The sequence below is a fragment of the Carassius carassius genome, chromosome 5 (assembly GCF_963082965.1).
Source record: "Carassius carassius chromosome 5, fCarCar2.1, whole genome shotgun sequence".
NCBI lineage: Eukaryota > Metazoa > Chordata > Actinopteri > Cypriniformes > Cyprinidae > Carassius > Carassius carassius.
The window spans coordinates 15,928,177-15,935,945 of record NC_081759.1 but is presented as its reverse complement, the minus strand read 5'-3'; positions in this window follow the sequence as shown (position 1 = coordinate 15,935,945).

Genomic DNA, 7,769 nt, shown 5'->3' with positions numbered 1-7,769 from the left:
AATCACATTTTTTTTTGTGCATGTTATGGAAGGTATTGATACATCACATGGGGGTGTACTGCTGACTGTGAGAACTGATTCACAGCCCTATTATGTGGGTCAAGGGGAAGAAATTGTTCTAAAGGTAGGCAGTTGCATAAAGAGTGATGATGACAATAAAGTGCCATTACATCATTTCAAGAAGCTTTACGCACATGAATACATTCACATGTCTACATGTAGACAATTTGTGTAAATGCCCGCTGATTTAACAAAATGATGATTAATGGGAAGACTAATTAAAAAGAAAGTCAACAATTCACACACTACTTTCTCACTTTAAATAGCTCTTGAAATAATCTGAAAACATGATCTGTGTTTTTTTAGTGAGCAATCAGCTTGGAGAAATTAAAGCTATACCTACAGCTTGTGACTGTATTCTGTGTTAGTTCAATGACAATAAATGACACTAAAACACCAGAACCACACACCAAATCTGCATCTTAACACTAACCAATCATGGCTTTAGAATAGGCCTATAAATACACATCTACACAACTACACATGGTTTATGTATTTATTTTCTTTCATACTGTGTAATACTACATTCACAAACACAAATGCTTACAGTAAAAAAAAAAAAAAAAAAATTGTATTCAATCTTGCTTTTTTGTATACAGTGAATTTTTCAACATTTCTCTGCCAATTACTTTCAATCTTGTACAGAAATGTACATAGGATCTCGCAGATTTTGTGAGGTTTAAGAGCTTTAGGTTTTGAATAACTGTGTATATATGATATTAGATGTGAGACATTTTGCATTTTGTGTGTGCAATTCTTGTATTTGTATGTGAAGTTTTGTAAAAAAAAAAAAAAAAAAGATGCAAAGTTTTGAAAATGTGTGTAAGCAGTTGAAAGAAAACTGTAAAAAAAAATAACAATTTATAAATAAAGTATAATTTAAATTTACTGCCTTGTACTATTATTTTGATATAAATGTTTTTGAAAATCTAAAAATACAGAAAGTTTCCTGTGATGGGTAGGTTTAGGTATAGGGTTGGTGTAGGCAGGGTGATAGAAAAAATAGTTTGTACAATATAAAAACCATTAAACCTATGGAATGTCTCCATAAAACATGGATGAGGACACATCTCTGTATAATGACATGGGTATGACACAGGTTATACGCTGTAACAGCTTTAACTCTGTTACCTTAGTGGTTATATTTTTCCACAACATTAGGGGGCGCTAATCATCTTCATAGATGAGTATTTAGCCAGGTACTATACCTGAAGAAGTAGGCAAGCAGGTGGATAGAGGAAGCAACGGCTTCCTTGAGCTATTCCATTTGACTTTTTAAGGTCCTATGATTGAGGAATGTGTTTCCTTTTTGGTCAATCAGTAAGTAGTGTTTTTTTCTCAATATTACCAAAAACAGAGTGTACATTTATTTAATGTATAGCTATGATATGGAGTGTGTTGAGGGTTGGTCTATTCATGCTAATTGTGAATGTGTCGTCTATTTAGATGGACCTTTTTATTCCTGTGCTTTCTTACATGGGTGAAAGTACTTGCTTCAGCTAACGTTCTGCTTTATGGTTGGATGCTTGAATTATGATGCCTGGACATTTAACGTGAGCACTAGAGGGTTTGGATTGCACTTGTGGAAGACAGGAGGACACTTTTCCTAGTTGCAACATTGGGACTATCTACTTAAACGTGTGGACTTTTGCAAGGACATTTCATCCGTTATCAAGCTTTGTCGGCTTCACCATCAGCTAAGTTTTGTAATTCATTTTTCCAGTCAAGATTCCCAAACGCTTAATTTTCTTGTTAGATGTCTGATGTAACTGATGTTTTCCTGTTTTCTACCTTGTTTATTATTTTGTTTTGTTTTTGTATAATACAAATGTTTGAGATTTTGGGTTGGTGAATACATTATAAGCAAAGTATTTCTGAGTAAACCAGAGCAAACTAGTCTTTCTTTTACCTAAGTTAATATCAAGCCTTGCCATCTTTACTCTGATATATAACTTAAGTCCAAAAAGGGGTAAGGGTTATATAAATGGCGCCCGAACAGGGACCGGGAAGGCTTTAAGGTACTTGTTTGCTACTGATTGGTTTCAATTAAATCATGTCTAGTTCAAAGGCTTTCGAAGGGGATGTTCCTGTACCCGACCCAGACTTTTCAGCATCATCGTTTAGAGCACATCGAGAGCCATTAAAGGAGCTGATCAATACTTTTAGCGATTTATATATTTCAGATGAGCAATATGGAGCTGATGTGGAAGATCCTGAAGTTTTTCAACTACCACCCCCTCCACCCCCAGAGGTCTATGAAGATCCTGAGACTACAGAACCAGAGTCTAAATCAACCATAATTAAGGAGCTTAGAAATCGCATTGATGCTTTGGAAAGAAATGTCAGTAACCTTCAACAGCAGGTGAGAGAGCAAATGTCCGTACAGGATTGTGAGGAACGGTTTAGATCTACTGAGGAAAAAGTGTCATATCATCTTGATCGTGAGTGTGGAAGGGTGAAAAAATATCTAGAGATGCTTGTGCAAGATCTGGGCAAATCTATGGTGGATTGTCTAAAAAGGCGAGACAAGCAGATAGATCGTAAACTACAGATGTACCACCCAACAAGTTCAACCCCTCATCAATGTACGAGTAGACCTGTTATACACAAGCCTGCCAAAGACATCCATTCTCATACCTACTGTACTGCTGATATTATGTCAGGAAGCCAGTTTAATCCACCTGTCAAGCTTGAATTCCCTAAATTCAGCAATCACCCCGAGGAAGACCCACTTGCTTTCATTGAACGCTGTGAGGAGTATTTTGCTGTCCGCCCATTAACAGATGAAGAAACGATAGCTTCCCTTACTGCTGTTTTGAGTCTTACAGCCAAAGATTGGTGGACTGCGGAGAAGAAAAGAGTCCATGATTGGCAGCAGTTTAAAGAGTCTTTTCTTCAAGCCTTCTTAAATGAAGATTATGAGATAGTGGCCATGAGAAACCTCATGGAAAGGAGGCAAGGTGTGAATGAAAGTTTTAGAGACTACGCTTTCCTTTACCGTGCCTTGTGTTTAAGGTGGAAAAAGGGAATGCCTGAAAAGGAGATGATTCAGGCCATATTGAGGAACTGCAACATATCCACATAACATAACATCTGTTATAACATAACAGAGCATATCCACAAACTCATAGAAAATAACCAAAACAATCCAAGGTTTTTATTTAGCACAGTGGCTAAGTTAACAAATTACCAGACGCCACCTGATTCAAATATTCCACCAACGTTAAATAGTAATGACTTTATGAATTTCTTCACTGATAAAATAGATAACATTAGAAATACAATAGCGAATGTAGATTCTACAGCATCTAACACTTCAGTTTCATCCATCGCACCCAAAGATAAACTGCAGTGCTTTACAACTATAGGACAGGAAGAGCTAAATAAACTTATCACTGTATCTAAACCAACAACATGTTTATTAGATCCTGTACCCACTAAATTACTAAAAGAGCTGTTACCTGTAGCCGAAGAACCGCTTCTCAATATCATTAACTCGTCGTTATCTTTAGGTCACGTCCCAAAACCATTCAAGCTGGCGGTTATCAAGCCTCTTATTAAGAAACCAAAACTAGATCCTAGTGTACTGGCAAATTATAGGCCTATTTCAAATCTTCCATTTATGTCTAAAATTTTAGAAAAAGTTGTGTCTGCTCAATTGAGCACCTTCCTGCATAAAAATGATCTGTATGAAGAATTTCAGTCGGGTTTTAGGCCCCACCATAGCACAGAAACTGCACTTGTTAAAATTACAAATGACCTGCTCCTTGCGTCAGATCAAGGCTGCATCTCATTTCTATTCTTACTTGATCTTAGTGCTGCGTTCGACACCATAGATCATGACATACTCATAGATCGATTACAAAACTATACAGGTATTCAAGGGCAGGCTCTAAGATGGTTTAGATCCTACCTGTCCGATCGCTACCATTTTGTTTACTTAAATGGGGTGTCATCTCATTTATCATCAGTAAAATATGGAGTGCCACAAGGATCCGTCCTAGGTCCCCTTCTATTTTCAATATACATGTTGCCCCTTGGTAATATTATTAGAAAATACAGAATTACCTTCCACTGTTATGCTGATGATACTCAGCTATATATCTCAACGAGACCAGATGAAACTTCCCAATTATCTAAGCTAACAGAGTGTGTTAACAATGTAAAAGATTGGATGACAAATAATTTTCTCCAATTAAATTCGGATAAGACCGAGATATTAATTATTGGACCAAAAAACACTACACAGAATCTTGTAGATTACAATCTGCAACTAGACGGATGTACTGTTACTTCCTCTACAGTCAGAAATCTGGGTGTTATATTAGACAGCAATTTGTCTTTTAAAAAGCATATTTCCACGCTGGACTTTTGGTAGTTCCTAGGATAGCAAAGTCCACTAAAGGAGGTAGAGCTTTCTCACATTTGGCTCCAAAACTCTGGAATAGCCTTCCTGATAATGTTCGGGGTTCAGACACACTCTCTCTGTTTAAATCTAGATTAAAAACACATCTCTTTCGCCAAGCATATGAAAAATGTATCTTTTAAATTGTGAATTGCATCTGATCAAATGTTTATTTTTATTCTTTAGCTTGTGTTAAACTAATTTTACTTGTTGGAACATCAGCTATGTTAATGATGTCTCTATTTTGTTTCTATGTTTTGCCACGGGATTTACATCCCGTGGTAACTAGGATTCACACAAGCTCCAGTCTGGATCCAGAACACCTGAGAAGAGATGATGCTGACCCTCAGAGGACCCCAGATGATCCTAACCTTGAATCAACAACAGAACTAAATAATTATTGCTACATCTGTGACTGCATCATATGATAACTATTAATTAATAATATTGATAGTTCATCGTCTAGCTGACTACGTCTTGTATTATTATTATTATTTTTTATTTTTTCTAAAATCCTGTCAAACGTGCACAAACTACTAGCTACTACTAAATATTGTAGAAACATAATTTTCTGTAAAGTTGCTTTGTAACGATTTGTATTGTTAAAAGCGCTATACAAATAAACTTGAATTGAATTGAATTGAATTGCAACCCTCGGCTTGCCAGTCTTTTAAGAGGGAACCTGCAGTCAGTCCACGAACTGGTTCGGGTTGGAATGCAAGTTGAAAGAGACATTGGTGAGTCAAAGAAGTACTGGAACATGATGAACGCTGATGAGCAGCGGAAGAAGAATGTCGTGGGTCAGGAGTCACAAAAGAAACTCTCCATCCTATACTAGAGTGGTGCAAAACATTAAAGAGGATTGGCAACCTAATCCCAGAAATCTCACCATCCCGCTTAACATTCAAGGTAAACGGATAGCTGCACTTGTTGATACTGGAAGTACTTTGTCTTTAATGCAAATGTCCCTTTGGAAGCAGTTGTGTCAGGAGGAAGTTTTGTTATCAAGCGGAGGGCAAACTTTTCTTCTGGCCAATGGCCATCATCAAGCTGCCGTCGGGAAAGTACTCTGGATAACAAAATTGCATGATGTTCCAGTAGAGGTTGAATTCTACATAATGAACGATTCTGACTTGGCAGTACCTGTTATATTGGGAATGGACTTTTTGTTAAAGTCAGGAATGGTGATAGATTTCCAGCTTGTTCAGTATACCTTACCCACAGACAGAGACGTGGTGGTTACCCATCCCTTTATCTGGCAGGATACTCTTCTGACGACCCATACTGTCCATTTCTACCTTGCCCTGTCTTTACCATCACGCAATGAAGAGGATCTTCAGGCTATCCATAGTCTGACTGCCCAAGCAGACACTAGCATACAGGGGCAGATTCAATTGGAAGGTCTGATGTTGGGTTAGCCCACAGTTTGTACTCATGACATCGGTCATACAACATTGGTTAAGCATCGAATCCTTACCACTGATGAGGTGCCTGTAAGGAAAAGAGCTTATCGAGTGTCAAAGGAGAAGCAAGCTTTCATTGATGAACCGGTAAAAGAGATGTTAGATAAACATATCGTACGTCCATCTACCTCGTCTTGGGCTTCACCGGTAGTTGTGGTACCAAAGAAAGACAGTGGGACACGTTTTTGTGTGGACTATCGGGGTCTTAATGCCAAGACACCGTTGGATGCGTACCCAATGCCTCAGATTCAAGACATTCTGGAGTCTATGCATGGGGGCCTCCGTGTTCAGTACCCTTGATCTGAAAAGTGGGTATTGGCAACTAGACATGGATCATGACAGCATTCATAAAACAGCCTTTGTGACTTCATCAGGGTTCTATGAGTTCCAACGTTTACCTTTCGGCCTCAAAAATGCGGCAGCATCTTTCCAAAGATTAATGGAGCATGTGCTTAGAGATCTGAAGGGGAAATGCTGTATGATATACATTGACGATGTGGTTATCTACTCCAAAGACGAACAAGAGCACTTCAAGCACATCCAGCAGGTATTCCATTGCCTATCCAAAGCTGGTCTCACCCTCAATATGAAAAAATGCAATTTTATTCAGAAATCTCTTAAGTTTCTTGGTCACCTAGTTTCAGGAGACGGAATAAGAACTGATCCGGACAAAGTTTCAGCTATTCGATCATTTCCCACGCCTCAATCCCTGAAAGAAGTACAAAGATTCTTAGGATTAGCCGGTTGGTATCATAGATTCATTCCCAACTTCTCAGAAAAAGCAGCACCCCTTCATGCATTAAAACAAAAAAATACAACCTGGATTTGGTCAGAGCAGTGTCAGCAATCGGTGGATCTGCTCAAGATGGATTTAACCCGAGCCCCCATTCTGGCAGCACCTGATCTCGAGAAACCTTTTTGAGTCCAGACGGATGCGAGTGAAGTAGGTTTAGGAGCTGTACTTACCCAGGAGGTAGAGGGAACTGAGCGTGTCATTGCCTATGCCTCACGGTTATTGAGGGGGGCAGAAAAAGCCTATTCAGTGTCAGAAAAAGAGTGTTTGGCAGTTGTGTGGGCTGTTGAAAAGTGGCGACCCTATTTAGAGGGAAGCCTATTTGAAATTATAACTGATCATGCAGCTTTGACGAGGGCCTTTAACCATCCCAAGCCATCATGTCTGATCAGGTGGACCATTCGGCTCCAAGGGATCCACTTTGTTGTTAAGTACAGGAAGGGTCAGTGTAATATAGTACCAGATGTACTTTCCAGAATCTCAAACGTCGACAGCTCACCAAATCTCGTTGCCCTTAATCAAGTACCTCCATCTGCCAGCATGCCAGTCGATCTAACTCAGATTGCTGTTGCCCAAAATAATGATCAAGACATACAAGACATAGTTTCTGCCATTTGTGACCAGTCCCAATCTCCTGATACTTCTAGAGTACATCATATAATTGAAAATGGATTTCTTTTCAGAAGTATTCCTGATGGACAAAACAGGCAGAAGCTTCAACTCATCATTCCACCAATACATCGTCGGGCTTTTATCCAGTATGCACATGATAATACACTTAGTGGTCATCTTGGTAAGCTCAAAACTCAGAAGTAAACTGTGTGCCCCATCGAGATTTTTACTCGATGGGGCACACCAGCATACCTAGTGTCTGATCGGGGCACACAGTTTACTTCTCAACTTCTCAGTTTTGTGTGTAAACAGTGGGGCGTTGTTCAAAAACTAACAACTGCTTACCATCCCCAGACTAACCTTACTGAGCGGGTTAACAGAAATCTGAAGACAATGATTGCCTCATATGTTGGTGACCATCACAAATTATGGGACA